Below are 16,043 nucleotides of genomic sequence, written 5' to 3' on the forward strand. Positions count from 1 at the left end.
GGGGTTCAGCTGCTGGCTGTGGAGGGCTGGGGCCGCGTCACCCCTGTCCTGCTGCCTGCTGGAGGATGCAGTCCCGAATCTGCCAGCCACTACCGGGCTGTGAACAATGGTCTCTCTCCAGCGGGGACACTGAAGCTGGGACTTGCTGCCCCTTAAGAAGAGGCACTAAGATAATGTGATTTTAGCAAATCTTTGGGTCCCCAGAGCCTTGGAAGGTCTGGGCAAAGGGGCGGCCCTTGCTGGTGTCTGGGGCACTGTAGGGATTAAGAATAGGTTCTGCCCAGCCCTACAGGCCAGGACACCCACCATCCTACCTGGGTACCTCTATTTCCTGCAGCTGGAGCTCCCCAAGTTCAGGGCCAAGCCTCCCCCATCTCCCTTTTCCCCAGCTGAGGGCAAGTCTGGGGACTCTCGTCTGGTGTCCTGGGGCTAGGCCCCATCCTCTGGCCCTCTTCCACTGAGCTCCCTGGCCACCCCAGGATGGATCCCACTCTTTCTTCCCCCAGGAGGCAGGGGCCAGCCCTGAGGGAAGGCCCACTGTGGTGATGTTGATTCCACAGGCAGTGACAGAGCCCGGGCAGGGGTAGAGGCCTCTGGGTGATGGACGCCAGCTTCGGGGGCACCATGGGAAGCTAGCTGTGGGAGCTCTGCTGTAGCAGCCAGGGGGAGCTGGGGGGCTTCAGGCAACCGCAGCTGGTGACCCACAGATGTTCCCCAGACGGGACAGGCTGTGGGGGCCGGTGCCTGGATGTGTTTCGGTCTGAGGTGGGGGAGGGATGGAAAGAGTCAGCCTCTGTGGCGGGGAGAACTTGGGCTACAGGACCTCCATAGGCCATGGGGATGAGCAGCCCCCCGGCACCTGGGAGGGTACAGCCCCCCTGGACCTCCAAAGGTGCCTGTGCCCTTCCCAGCCGAGGTCCAGTGCGTCTGCCCGGGGTTCACGTGGGAACTGCCCTTGTCTTCTGTCTCCAAGGAGTTCTGGTGGTTCCTCTCTCGGGGGCAAGACCGGCTGGGCAGGGCCCTGGTCCCGGCTCTCGCTGAGACCAGCAACCCTGGGCTCCACGCCCCTGACGGCCCTTTCAGGGGTTCTGAGGGGAGGCAGGCACTGAGGGACCAGTAACTCTTTGAACACGTGGGGACCCTGCCCGGTCCCCCCGAAGCCCTGTGCCTTCGTGACCACACCCTGGGGCTCAGGGTCCTCAGCCGCAGCCTGACCCACAATGACCTCAGCTTCCTGCTCTAGAGGTGACCACGTGGCTCCAGACGCCCCCCAAGCCCTTCTCAGGGGCCACCTGCAGCCTCGGCCCTGCAGCTTCCAGACACTCCTCCCTTGGCCTTGCCCTGTACCACTGCTCTCCTGGGGCTGTCTCCAGCGCTATGCTGCATGACCCCTGGGAGACACCCTTGACCCTGGTTCTTGTCCCCTCTGTCGCAGGGCCCCATTTTGAGGTCCCCCCCATTGTAGAGGCCACTCTGTGCTCCACACTCCCAGGATAGAATCTCGTTTCCTGCACCTCACATGCGGGGGCAGCGGAGAGGACAGTAGTGCGGACAGGTGGCTGGGTCCAGGGCGTAGGGGAGGGGTGAGTCTGGGGAGCGTAGATGCCGGTCCGGATGCAAGGGCTGTGAAAGACAGGGTGCCCCACACCCCAGCCTCATAGGCCCAGGGGTCCCAGGCCTGAGCTTCATCAAACAGACGTTTGCCAACGGACCAGTGGGGCTTCTCTTGGACCCTGGCCATTCTGCCAACTCCCACCCTGCACCTGAACCCCCACCTTTGTGTCTATGGGTGCCCGGTCCCCCCTCGGGGACCCCCAGGTCTGATGCAGAGGGACAAGACTCAGCTGGTGTTGAGGGCAGGTTCCCCCACCCAGGATGGGGCCCTACAGAAAGAGAGGAGGGGTGCGTGGGGAGGTGGGCTTCCCCTGTCCCTCCATGGTCTCCCCCGCATGGGCAGGAAGGGCAGTGAGCAGCCCTCAAAGCTATGAGGACCAAGAAGAACACAAGACCCAGTATCCGCAGCTCTGTGGGGTGCTCTGTGGGGTGCTCTGTGGGGTGGAGCCTGAGCCCGGCCCTGGGAGCTCCCAGTTTGGAGGCAGAGGAGAGGGATCCAGCTGCGTCCTCAGAGTGACCCCAGGCCATGCCAGGCTGGACAGGGACTTCTGACAGGCCATTTCAGGAGGACGCTCCTGGCGTCCTTGGTGGGGGGCTGTGTGCCGTGGCTGGAGCCCCAAGTGCTGAGCGGGGCCAGCAGTCTTCGCTCTGATCTGTTCCTGTGTGGTGATAAGCCGGTCCGTGAATCCTGGAGAACTTGAAAGGGCAGCTCATGCTCTGACACTTCGGGCGTGATCCCCCCCCTCCCCACACGCTTCCCGGTCATCCTGCTTCAAAGGGGAGTCTCATCCCACAGCTGTCGGGGGGGGGGGGCGGCTCAGGCTGATGAGAATGAGGGGGATGTGGGACAACCCCACCCCCACAGGACTTGGGTCGGGAGGGCCTGGCAGGAGATCAGAGCCTTGTCCTGGGGTCAGGCCAGGGGACTGGGACAGGAATGCAGAATGTGGGACACAGGAGAGGTGTCAGGAACATGGGATATGCAGTCAGGACACAGGATGGGGACAGCACAGCCTTGGCCTGGACTCGGAGCCCGAGGTTAAGGGCCCACAGGGGATGGCCAGGCTGCCCCAGCTGCCGACGCTGGGTTTTGTGGGGCTTGTAGGGTCCCGGCCCTGCAGCCCTGTGCAGCAAGTGCTCCTGAGTGACTCTGCCCAGGCGTGGGGCACGAGGCCGGGCCATACAGAGACAGGGCTGGCCTGTGGGGCAGGAGCTGTGGGAGGTGGGGTACAGACACAGGGACTCCCACAGGGCCAAGCCCATTCAGGGAGCTGGGCCCCTGGCTGGGCTGGGAAGGGGGGAAGCAGACCCTGCCCCACACCTGGCACCAGCATAAGGTGTGAGAACCTCCTGGGTGTCCCAGGAGACCAGAGCCCTCAGTAGCGCCCCTGCCACGTCCAGGGGGCACATAGAAGGGCTTGGCCACGTGCAGGGGGTAAGGGTGGGGCTTGTTGGCCAGGGGCGCCCTCTGTGCCCTCTGCTGACCTCTCTGTGTGCCTGGCCCCACATGGCCACCCAGGCCTGGGGGAAGCTGGGGCTCAGGAGCTCTCCTAGGGGGCATGGGTGATGTACGGTCCTAGGGTTTGGGGTTTATTTTTAGGCCTCGTGACTGTCTCTGGGGAGTCTCTGCCCAGGGCCATGGATGGGGCTGCGGACGGAGGGCCCTCTGTAGCTCAGGGACCCTTGGTGACCCCATGGCAGGGCTGGTCTGCGGTGGCGCCCCGGGGCTGGCGGGATCCAGAGAGGAGTCAGGGCCTGTGCGAGGACCCCTCCCACCGCCATACCTCCAGCCCCCACCCTGGGCTACGAGTGGGCCTGGCCTGTGGAAGCAGAGGGCAGGCTCCGTGGTTGACACTGGGGTGAAGGAGGGAGCAGAGATGGTCTGCACTTCCCCCACCTGGTGAAAATGGGGGCCCCCCTGGGGAAATGCCCATCCAACCCTGAGCTGCTCTGGGGCCTCGCAGGACGGCCATGCCTCTGGGCCACAGGCTCCGCACGAGCCCTCCTGCCGTCCGTCTCCCTCATGGATAAGCCTGGTCACTATGACACAAGTACGCGGCCCAGTGGGGGCTCCCTGGCCAGCCCCTCAGCGTGACCCCCTGACACCGTCCACTCCCCAGCCTGGGACCAACCCAGGGGCAGCTCTGACCTACAGCTCTGACAGCCCAGCTCTGCCTGCTGGACCCTGTGAAGGTCTGTGCTGTCCTTCCTGAGATTCGGCCCTGTCCTATCAGTCCCACCCAGGGCGCCCCCGGCCCCCATGCCTGTCCTGGACAGCTCTCCATGGCCTCTGCTGTCTCAGAGGTCCCTGCAGGCCGGCGCCCCGCCCCAGCCACTCTGGTCCCTGGACAGCAGCTGCCCGCGTGGGGAGAGCTCCCCCGACCCCGGCTCGCGTGCTTTGGTGACACTAGGTGGGAGCCAGTTCCCATCCCTGGGCCTGAGGGATCGAGGGGTGCAGAGCGGGCTCCCACCTGGGCTTCTCCTGTGGGGATGACCCAGGGGGTGGCCACTCCCAATGGTGTGTTCTGGCCTCACCACCCCGGTGCTCTGCCCTGCCGGGGGTGAGCCTGGGGCCCTGCTCGGTGGGCTCAGGGGCTCACCCCCGAATACGCTTCTGCTGGGCAGCAGCCTGGCCCAGACTCTGAGGCCGCTGATGCCAGTCAGTGGCTTGTGCCCGAGCACTGCTGATTGGTGGGTCAGGCCTCGCACTAGCCCCTGCCTGTCTGTACCCCCACCCTGGGAATCTCGGTCAGCCCTGGGCGTGGGTGGGTGGGGTCTCCGCACAAACTCAGCACCAGCCTGGGGCAGGGCAGGCGCTGGGGTCAGGAGCCCCTCTGTACACGTCTGCCTCTCGGGATCCCGGCTGGTTCCTTTTGGGGCGTCTTGAGTCTGGCCTTTGTCTGGGCTGACAAGGCAGCATGGGTCGGGCCCAACGGCCAGCACTGTGGCTGGAGGATTTCTGGGAGCTGCATTCCACCGCCGGGGTTTTGGGCTGGGCGTACACGCTGCCCCTCACTTCCTGACCACCGGCCAGGCCCATCTGGGCTGTGCCTGCTGGCGGGAGGCTCGCTCCCTCCTCTGGCCTCCCCGAGGCCTCTTTCCTGGGCTGGAGGGGCGTGGGCTCACCCCCAGAGGCCGCACCAACCCCTGTCCACACCACCGTCACGGTTCCAGAGAGGCCGAGGGGAGAAGCACGTGAAGGGTTCTGAGGACCCCACCAGCAGCCCCACAGCCAAGCCTTGGGGTAGAGGGGAGAGGGCCTCCTGAGCTCTGACAGCCCAGCTCTGCCTGCTGGACCCCGTGAAGGTCTGTGCTGTCTCAATGGGGAGCACACCCTGTGTTGGAGGGCGGGGGGAGACAGGATCGGGGCCAGAGGTCTATGCCCCACAGTGGCTGAGCTGAAACACACACCCCATCCGGGGGCAGGGTGGGGGGACCCACAGAGGGCCTGCAGGAGCCCCAGGTGAGGGAGTGGTGGGGCCTGAGGCTGCCACACCCCCCCCAGGCAGCTGCACGTCCCCCCCCCCCCATGACAGCCGACAGCCGCGGGGCATCTGGCCCTTGGCCGGCAGGTGGTGACAGCTGCCAACAGCTGGCCGGAGGGGCGGGTGCCGGCCTTACCCTGAGTGCAGGGAGGGAGTGGTGGGGCGGGTGGCGGGCTGTGCTGGGTTGCAGTGGATGCAACTGCATGGGCGAGTCCTAGGCAAGGCCAAGCTGAAGAGCCCTCCCCTAGACCCTGGAAGGGCCCTCGCTCAGAGCACAGCGGGGAGCAGCCAGGGGTGTCTCTGCCCTGGTGCCTGCCGGCCGAGGCTTCATCAGCCTCTTGGGGGGGCCCAGGGTCTGGGGGGTCCCTGAAGGGAGGGGCAAGGGCTGCAGAGTAGCAGAGGCGGGAGGAATGGGGGAGACTGGGCCTCGGGCAGAGGTCTTGGCTGGAAAGCAGTGTGCACCTCCCCCCCCCCACCCAGCCGTGTCCACCCCGGAGGGAGGGAGGGGGAGCAGGTCGGCACCAGAGCTGTCCGCTACCTGGCCGGGACCCCCCTCGGGGCCATGCCCGGGGCACCTGGTTAGGAGGCCGCCTAGCTGTAGGCGGGACCCAGTGAATGAGGGGCAATGAGCTCAGGGTGGCCACGGCCCTCTGCCCTCTCTGAGCCTCCTCCTTGAGCCAGCGTCTGGCCTGGCCTTCCTCCGACCCTCTGATGTGTGGGCAGGAAGGTGGGGGTCCTGGGGCCACAACCCCACCCACTCCTGGCTCTGGGCTGAAGGGAGCCATGACCCCCGCCTCAACCCCCATGTGCCCTGGGCAGCGCCTCCCTCCACATTGTGCATGCCTGGCCGCCACCCCAGCGCTCTGACTCAGCCCAGGGCATGAGGGGCCCTGGCCCGACTGGTGGGCGGGATGGGCAGGGCTCTGCAGAGGCAAGTTCCTTATTCCTTCACAGCTTTTTCCTCTATTTTTTCCATTTTCTTCTAAAAGCTGTTCTCCACTGTTCGTTGCTGGAGCCCCTCCAAGACAATCGGCACCCGACTCCTCGGGCAGCCACAAAGCTCCTTTGACGGCGGTGGTGGGAGCTAAAGCAACAGTGGGGCGGGCACGGGTGGGACAGGCGTGAGGCCTCTGGGAGGCTGTGCGCAGCCGGTGGGGGTCGTGCTGGAACACTGGCCACGGGGCTCGGCCGGGCTGAGCCGGCTCCCGTTTCTGGCGGGGAGGAGGCTGTTCCCTCTTCCCGGCCTGCAGCCCAGTGCCCCGGCTCTTCTGAGCATCCTGCGGGCCCCGCTGGTTCCGGGGGAGGCCTTGGAGCACATCCCTGTCTCTGTGCATGTCCTGAGTGTGGGTGTCCGGCCAGCACGGCCTTGTCAAGGACCCCAGACCCGCCTGGGAGGCGAGATGGTGGTTGCCCTCGGCTGTCTGTTGCCTCTGGCAAGTGTCCCCAGCGTGGGCTCAGGAGGGCTGGGGTTCTGACGCCCACAACTGCACACAGTGCCGCTCATTAAATGCTTGGTGGGAGATGCAGCTTTCGGGCCCAGAATGTCGGGGTGTGTGGTGCCAGACAGAGTGTGTCTGCCTCCTGCCTACCCTCGGGTGACCCAGGAGGCCTGCCACAGACAGACAAGAGGGGCCTTTCCTTCTGGCCCAGCAGGGTGGATGGGTGGTGGCAGGCATCACAGGCCCCGGGGGAGGCCGCCATGAGCCCTGGCCTGGCGACAGAAAGTGTCTGTGTAGGGGAAGGCACGGGGAGGGCCCCGGGGAGACATCCTGGCTGATGCCCCCGATGGTACGGTGGCCGCTGAAGAGGGTGGCGGGCCAGCTCAGCCTGGGCCAGGCTCCTGGGCTCCCAGGCCTGCAGCTGCGGCCCACGCTCCCTGAGCCCTTGCAGGCTGGCTGGAGGAGCCTTCCCTCCAAACATGAACATCGCCCACAGGGCCCGGCAAGGGCAGTGGCCCGGCCAGGGAGCGGGCCCAGAACGAGGCACAATCCGCCCTTTGTTCCTGCGGCTGCTGGAGCCTGTAGGCCAAGAGGAAATGAGGGAGAGCCAGCCAGCAGCCCTCACCCGCCCGGCCGGCCCTGCTGCCAGGCCCAGCGGACACCAGGGCTGGGCTCCGCAGAGGAGCTGGAGGGGCTGCCTGCCCCACCACCCTCTGGCCCAGCAGAGCGGGGTGTCTACGGGAGGCCTGGGAGCCTGGGCCTCCACCTCCGCAAGCCCCAGGCCACAGCCCCCGCCACACCCCACCCCGCCCGGGGAACTGGCTCTGTGCCCTCTCCTCCTCTCCCCTCCCAGCCCCCGCCAGGCCCTGGCGGCTTGTCTGGCTGAGGGTGGAGAAGGCAGGGGTCCCCTCGGATGTGAGCAAAGGGGTCTGCTGTCCATCCCGCGGCAGCCAAGCTGTTCCCTTGCCCGCAAGTAGGGTGACCCTGGCCCCAAGGGCCCCATCCTCTGGAAGATCCTGCCCCTCGGCCACAGTCCGTCCAGGGGCAGTCTGGGGCCACGGATGGGCACGTGTGCATGCGTGCACCTATGTGTGGTGCATACGTGTGTGCGTGTGTACAGGTGTGTGTGGGGCTTGAGCCCCTGGTCTCCCCTCACTCGACCCCCCTCCCTCCATGCACCCCCGCTGGCGGGGTCTCCCTGGGGGGGGTCTCAGCAGAGCCGTGAGAGCCAGCCTGATAGCTCTGTCTTGGGACGTGTTGTAGCCTTGCCTGAGTCTGCGCTGAGGCTGAAAGGTGACCCCAGAGCCCCTCTGTGGCGTCTGATCCTTCTTATCTGCCCTGGGAAGGGCCAACTCTGCCCAGCCAGGCCCAGCTTTGATCCTCATGGCCAAAATCCCCCACCACGCTGCACAGCCCAGCAGGCTGGGGGCCTCAGCAGGGGCCAGTAGGGAACCGGGGCCCTGGCCTGCAGCCCCACCCCGGGAGCACCAGCAGGAGCCCCTGGGGGCAAACCCCACAGCCATGGCACCCACCCTCAGGCCGCGGGGTTGCGTGCTGGGGTCCGAAGCCTGCCCAGAAGTGGGGAGACCCTGGGGGGGCGGGGAAGAGGGCCTATCCCAGGGCAAGGCAGGGGGCGGTCCGGGATGCCCCGCTTGGGGATGGCAGGCAGACCCCCCTCCCCCGCCCGCAGTTCCCTGCCGTCGACAGCAGACCTGAGCCCACGCCTGTGGCTGCTGCACCTCACATGGGTGAACTGAGGCTTGGGGACCCCCATGCACCAGAGGGAGCATCTCCAGGGCAGGGAGAAGGGGCTCCAAGGCCTGGGAACTTGTGTGCCCCTCACGGTCCCTGAGACGGTGACCGCCGCCCGCAAGGCTGGGGCTCAAACAACACGGCTCGCCTCCCCCAAGCCCGAGAAGGTGCCCAGCTCAGCCTGGCCTCGCCCGAGCTCTCCCAACTGCTGGGTCCGCTCAACTTCCCACCAGCCTCCTGCTGGCCACAGGGAGCTTGCCCAGATGGAAGGGGGTCCCAGGGCTGGTGTCCTGGCCCACTGCCCGTCCTCTGGTCCTTGCAGCGGAGGGGAGACAGGCCCAAGCTGTGCCCGTAGCAAGGCGGACCTCCTGTGGCCTTCAGGCCCCCGTCGAGCCCCGGGGCCCGCCTTGTGCTCAAGCCCCCAGGGCTTGTCCAGGAGGCTGTCAGAGGTGAGCTGTGTTCCCGGGCTACCCCCAAGTCTGATGGGCCCCCCGGCAATGCCCCTTCCACTGCTGGGTCAGGAGGGCAGGGATACTGCGCGCTCACTGTGGACAGTCCCACGACACGACCCCAGCGACCGAGCCAGGCAGGGGAGTGGCAGACACAGCCCTGGTGGGGATGGACCACGGAGGGCATACGCTGTCATGCAACAGGGTGAAACCCTGCCCAGGGCACTTGGCAGGCCCGGGCAGTGCAGCATGGGACTCTTGACCTCAGGTTGTGAGGTCAAGCCCCATGCTGGGTGTAGAGATGACTTCAAAAACCATGAAGTCTTTAAAAACATATATTGCCCAGAGGGTGTACACGAGGCCCCGACGGTGAGCGGGTGACAGCCCCAGGCTGCCCCAGCAGGAGCTGCCGCCAGGGGACGTGTGCCGGCGTGCAGCCCCACGCCCCTCGCGGCAGCTGGTGAGAGGCGCTGGCCAGCACTGAGTCTGTCCCGTGTCCCTCTGGGCCAGGAGCGGGGTCGCTGGGTCTGGCAGGGAGTCCTCAGCTCAGCTGGGGGGTCTGATGGCCATTCCCCTCCCCCAGCGCTCACCTCCAGGTGGCCCCTCCTGCTTTGAGGGGCAGCGTGTGGTTGTTCACGGCCTTGTGGGAGGCGGATGTGGCCGAGCAGGACGGTGGCTGGACGTGTGGTCCATGTGGCAGGGACCTGACTCTGTACCCCAGCATCCTCAGCACCAGGGACTCCAGGGCCAACATGCAAGTCGGCTGCTGGGGTCCAGGCAGATGGGAGCAGACGACCCCCAGGGGGAGTCAGGGACAGCAGGATGGGGTCCCCCGACTCCCTCCTTGGGGCCAGGGCTCCGTAAGTGAGAGCTGGTGTGGCCAGCCCTGCGGGGGGCCAGGAGCAGCCGGGGTTGGGGCAGACCTTCTCCCAGAGCCTGTGCAGTGCCAGCTGCCAACATTTCAAAGGGCCACCGTCCATCTGCTCGATCAAAGCGCCACGGGACCCCTGCCTCCTGGAGGCTCTCTGAGCCGCCCACCAGTAACTGCTGAGGCGAGTGAACACTGGGGGGACAGCAGTTCTCCGGAGGGCAAGGAGCTGCAGGTGAGCCCAGCCTAGTGGCCTTGGGGCCACCCCCCCAAGCGGGAGGGTCCCAGTGCTGGTCCTCAAACCCCGGGGGAGGGGAGCAGAAAGAAGCCCCCTTGCCTGGTCACTAGGCTCTGATGCCCGCAGCCCAGGGGTCCAGGGTCACAGCCTTGAGGGCACGCTTGGAGGAAAAGGCATCTGTCAGGAGCTGCAGGGTGGCTGAGCTCAGGCTTCTCATGCTCCTGGCTGGTGAGCTGCGGCGCTGGGGGACCAGCCGGGTCTGGCCGAGGGCCGGGTCCGGGTGCCAGTGGGGTTTGAGCCACGGCTTCGGGTGCTGGGTGAGGTGAGGGAGCTGCACGGGGCAGGGCTGCAGGCTTTGGTGGGGGTCTTCAGAGCCCTGGCGGGCCTGGCGTGTTCGTGGGGGGCTCCAGGCGGGCGCTGCCGCCGGGACCACCCTGGCGGGGTGCGGGAGCTGGCTGACACGGTCCCTGAGCCAGGGCGACGGCCTCCTGCGCAGGGCGTCGTGGTGTCTCCATGCGGCCAGCAAGCGGGAACGGTTCTGGGCTCACGTTACAGTTTCCACTGGAAAAACAGCCCCATTCTGAACATTGGCTCCAAGCTTTTAAAAAATTGCAAATATATCCAGTTTCCAGACAAGCACTCACTAAGTGAACTTGCTTGTTTCTGCCGGGCTTGCCGAGGGTGGGCGCCCGGCCCGGTGGCAGCGACAGGCTGGGGCCAAGGGAGGCCGGCGGAGGGCCAGGAGGGCAGGGCTGGCCGCCGCTCTGGGGTGCCTCTGCTGGCCTGGCCGAGGGGCCTCGGGTGCCCGGCACCTAGACGGACGCAGGGTGCAGACCCACATTCAGGGAGCAGGAGCCGAGGCAGAGGGGCCACCTCTCCGTCACGCAGGGCTGCGGCCGGCTGCACCCTGATGCCGCTGACTCCCGCACACGACTCCAAGTGCTGTGCGTGGGGCACACTCGGCTACGGCTGCGCGGCCAGACTGGACGAGGCCCCGGCAGCTGGCAGGCAGGAGCCAGGTGCAAACCCAGGCTTCCGGGGGTCCCAAGGTGGTGCCTTACTCTGGGGCTCTGAGGGGCTGTCACCTGGAGTGGCTCTGGGTGTGGAGGGCGCTGGGTGTGCACACATGCGAGTGTGCCTGTATCCACACACACGTATGGGTCCGTGAGTGTGCACACTGGGGCCCCTCTTCTCCCTGACACACAGGGCTCGGGCCCCCAGCACCTGCAGAACCACAGGGAGGCCAGGTCTCCAGGGAGGATTCAGGGGTCCCAGGCTTCCCTCCCTGTTGGCCCCTGGGGTGGGGTGGGCCATGCTGGGCCCTGGAGGGCAGGCCCTTAGTTGGCCTCGGCATCCCTGGGAAGGAGGCCATGGGGGGCGCAGGAGTCTGCTGCCCTGGTCCCCGAGTGTCCCCACGCCGGGCACCCCCAGGCTGGGAGTGAAGGCCCCGAGTCTCCCTCCGGCCAGCCTGTTTTCCTTGGAAGACAAGGAGCATTCCTGGTGCAGTGCGGCTGACACACAAGGGGAAGGAAGTGCCCACTGGGTAAACCAGGACCCCCACCCCGGCCGCGTTCCCAGCTTCACGGAAGGCTTTCTGACGCCAAAAACATCTGGAAACTCTTCCAAGGCCCGGATTCAAGCGCTTTGCATTTGGAAGCCGGGCAGTCCAGAGCAGGCTGGGCTGCAGGCGCCTGGAGCCCAGGAGACACCCCTGCTGCCTGTGCGGACTGCGTGAGGAGACGGGACGGCTTGGCTCCTGGGGGAGGTGCTTCTGAGGCAGGAGCTGGGGAGGGTTCAGGAAGGCACTGGCCCATTTCACAGACGGGGCAGGAGGCCTGCACTCAGCCCCGGGGGCACCTGATGTTCCTTCCTTTTCAACCTGGTCTTGTCCAGCGTCTCCTGTGGAGGATTCTGGAAGCGCCGGTGGCCGCAGTTCCTCCCCAAAGGTGGGGGCCACCCCCGGAGCCTCACAGTGACCCCGGCCCCGAGGTCGTGTGCTTCCCCTCTCGGGAGACACGAAGCAAACAAGCCTTGGAGGCAAGGAGCCCCCCTCCCAGCGCTCCATCAACGCTCACAAACCACCCGCCCCGGGTCTTGGCTCTGAAAAGTCCTGAGGCAAATCATTTTTCTGCCAAATTTCAGTCTAAGATGTAGAAAGGCAGACACCAGAAGCAGTAAAAGTGAAAACAGAAAGAAGGCTTTCCTCGGAGGAGGAAGGTCTAAAGGGGGCGCGGGAGCTGGCGGTCTGCCTGGGGGACGCAAAGTGGGGGGTCCCCTGCTCCCATGCTCAGGAGGGCCCTCGCCTGGCACGTCCTGCTCATGCCCACCACGCCAGAGACCCTGAGTCGGGACCCGTGACCCAGGGCCGGGGACATAGCCAGCTGCCCACAAAGACCACGGCCCTCCAGTCCCAGCCCCAGTGCGGTTCCCCTCCCTCCCTCCCTCCACCCCTGCACACACATGTGCTATGTACGTGCAGCCCTCCATCCACCCAGCTCTGGTGCTGCCCTGCTTATGGGGTCTTTGCAGCCTGTGGGTTGGACCGGACGGTGTCCTGGGTGTCCAGGAGTGGGACATGGTTTGCTGAGATGGTGCTGTGGGCCCATGCCACGTCTAGACGCTGAGGGCACTGGAGAGCCTCACGACAGAGGGGCAGGCCAGGCAGGGAGCAGGGGCTCTGCCCTCGTTCAGTACACGGCGGGGCTCCAAGTGGCATCGTGCCTCAGTTTCCCCAATTCTGCAGCCACGAGACTGTACGTGCAATCCCCACGTACTGCTGACTCCAACGCGCTCAGTCGTGTCCGGACCCCCTGAGGGTGCTGGCGTCCACGATGAGTCATGTCACTCCTCACCCCTGGGTCAGACTTACCCTCTGCAGGGGCTCGAGCCACCCCCATGATGCAATGCCTGGTTGGGCCCCCGCCTGAGTCATGTGTGCCCCCCCCCCCACCTGGGGAGAGCTGGGGGCGTGGAGCCCCTGCCTCTGCACCTGGTTCTGTACCCACTTCCTCCCAGCCCAGCTCCATGCGTCTGTTCCCGGGCTCTCCTGCCAGACCACAGGCCCAGCTGGACCAGGACTGAGCCCCCCCGCCCCGCCCCATGTTCTGTCCCACGTGCCCCCCATAGTGGCCCCCAGGCCTCCCCAGTGGCCCCAGCCTGAACTGCAGGCAGCCCTGCTCTCTGCAGGGTCCAGGCTGTCCGTGTCTCTACAACGGCAAAGTAACATTTCCTGAAAATGAATTGATGAGGTTCCTGAAGGTCTGTAACTCCCGCTACTGAATTCTCTCTGCCCCTCCTGTGCTCCTGCAGCTGGCGGCCTCCCTTCCTCTCTGAGCTGCTCCCACCCCCGTCTGTGCACATGAGGCTCCGCACCTGTCTGCAGAGGACGCAGCCAGACCCAGACTGCCGCGGCCAGAGTGACAGGTGAGGGGCCCGAGGTCAGGAGAGAGCGCTCCCGACAGCGTTGGATGCAGCCGAGGCCACCCCGGCCTGGGGCTTCCGGGGGCTTCCTACCATCGGCACGTCAGCGGTTAGCAGGAGCCCGAGACTCTGGAGAGGGCCCAGGACTGCCGTGGGGTCTGCAGACACCCACCCCCTCCGCCCCCGCCCCTCGCGGTGCCTGCCACTGACTCCGCTGGGCTGGGCGGGGAAGCACGTGGGGGGGCCATGTCTGTAGGGTGCAGAGCTGAGCCTGGTGAGTCCCCCGTGCAGCCCCAGGAGGCAGGGGGCCCATCGCTTCCAGCTGCACATGAAACCATGAAGCCTGAGGCGGGGAACCCGAGACCCCCACCTCAGGATGTGGCCGCAGCTGCCTGATTTACCCCGAGCTCTGCACTGTGAGCCCCGGTGGGGCCGCCCGGCACGCCTACGAGACAGACGACAGCGTCACTAAACGTGCTCTGTATTCCTGAGGTCACGCAGGCTCTTCTAAAGCAGTTTTCCAAGTGGCGTTTGTGCTGACTGCACTACACAATTATTTCCTCATTGGGAAAATGAGGAACGCCCCTGCAGCCCCACTCCCACCCTTGCAGGAGCCCCCCTGGCATCTGGGATCTGCCAGTCTCGCCCAGCAGCCTCCACCCTCTCTGTGCCCACCCTGAGCATGCCGCACCTGCAGCTGTCCTCCTGCCGGGCTCTGGGAAGGCAGCGGTGTGTACCTGGGCCCTGCCTCAGCGCCAGTCTCCCGGGCCGTGAGTGCAGCCCGACACTCAGGCCCTGCAGCCCTCTCCCCAAAGCTCTCTGGAGGACAGACGCAGCTCCACCTGGATTTCTGATCACTCTGTGACATGTTGTAAATTTAAAAGTAAAGGTCCTGGGGCCATGGGTGGCTCAGTCAGTTAAGCATCTGACTCTTGGTTTCGGCTCAGGTCACGATCTTGGGGTTGTGAGATCGAGCCCTGCGTGGGGCTCCGTGCTCAGTGGGGGTCCTGCTTGAGATCCTCTCTCTCTCTGTCCCTCCCCCTGCTTGCACACACTCTCTCTCTGTGTCTCTTAAATAAATAAATAAATCTTAAAAAAAAAAAAAAAAAACAAAAGCAAAAGTCCTGTGCCATGGAGAGCTCAGAGTATCCTTGATTGGGACTCACGGGGGCCCAGCAGGACAACAGGCTCTTGGGTACCTCACCTGGACAGGCTCCTGCAACCCTTCGGTGGGGGCGCTGGACACGGATGGATTTGTACGGACAGGAGTTGCTAACTCTGACTCTCCTAAAGCAGGTGTCTACGCAAAGTGCCAGGATGAACCGGGAGAGAATTTTACACCCACACACACGTTTATAAACACACATCACCAGTGAGGGGTGCTGGGCTCGTGGCTCGTGTGCGTGACCCGCGGTGCCCTGGAAGGACACGTGTGTAGGTTACCGTCTGGAACACCCGCCCCAAGGGAGCACCCGACGAAGCCAGATGAGAGTCCCTCCACGTGAGAAACGTGCCCACGGCTGTGGCTCAGGGGAAGAGCATGGAGTGTAAGCATGACGCGTGCGCACGTGCAGCCCACCTGGTGATGGCAGGGAAGGGTACCGCGTGGCTCTCCTCTATGTGTGAGAGTTGAGGGGAAGGGCTCGGCTCAGCACAGGGAGTCTGGGGACACCTCCAGGGTGAACGGCCTGGCATCCAGGCATCTGAGCACCTGTCTTGCGGGATGGCGCCACCCCTCTCATGGGGTGACCTGTGCTTCCTGGGATGCAGAGTCCACGGCTGTGCAGATGTCTGCAGGGGAAGCCATCCCTCTTGGGGCCTTTCCTTGCCCTGACAAGGGGAGAGCACCAGCCTGCTCCATGGCCAGCCACGCTCCAGCTGGAAGGTCTCCAGAATCTGGGGGTCCGGAGAGGGGGCACACACGGGGAGTAAGGGACACTTGCCCCCTCCCACCATGCAAGTCCCCCGTCCACGGTTCCCTTAAGTGCAACACAAAATCGGTGCGGACTTGGATTGACCACCTAAGAATTTTAGGAATTTCCTCCCGTCTGAAAAGAAAACTTGTTCTGAACCTCCCTCCATGTCACAACTGTGGGGGAGTGAAAGTCCTCTGTGCTCCTGAGGGTGGGCTCTGCCCCTCTGGCTGCACAGCCCCAACTCCCACTCCATGGGGCGTCTGGGACGGGGCGAGGGGCCTGGAGGTTGCAGAACCCAGACCTGCTTCCTTCGTGCCGGCCCCTTGCTGAGCTCAGGTCCTCCTCTGTCTTCCTGTTGGTCCCAGGGGCTTTCCGTATTATTCTTCTGACAAAACTCACTGCGGGCCAGCGGGTGGGAGGCCATGGAGGGCCCGGCCCCCAGCTCCCAGTGGCTATAGTTGGGAAATAGTGCTGGTTGAACACCCTTTCTTTCACTTTGGAAAAACACATCCAGAAACTGTAAGTTAATACCCAATTCGACACTTCATGCATGGAAATTTTATGGCTAAAAACAAAATTTTTGACAGATGGCTCTGCTTTGTCTTGGAGACAGCGGACACCCAGAGGAGAAGGACTGACGGCGTCCTTGGAAGCCCAGAGATTTCGGCAGGCTGCTGGCCCCTCCTGAGAAGTGCCCAGAGCATCTCTGAGGCCGGCGGGTGATGAGGGGCGCGCATAGTGCCTGCAAGGCCATCCTGGGTGCAGGGGGCTGTGATGTCTGCGAGCTTGTGGGGACTGGTCCCAGATGCAGGACCTGAGAACCCAGGGCAGGGCAAGGTTCTTGTCTAAGGAGAAGAGGGGT

The sequence above is a fragment of the Ursus arctos genome, unplaced genomic scaffold (genome assembly GCF_023065955.2).
Source record: "Ursus arctos isolate Adak ecotype North America unplaced genomic scaffold, UrsArc2.0 scaffold_9, whole genome shotgun sequence".
Classification (NCBI taxonomy): Eukaryota; Metazoa; Chordata; class Mammalia; order Carnivora; family Ursidae; genus Ursus; species Ursus arctos.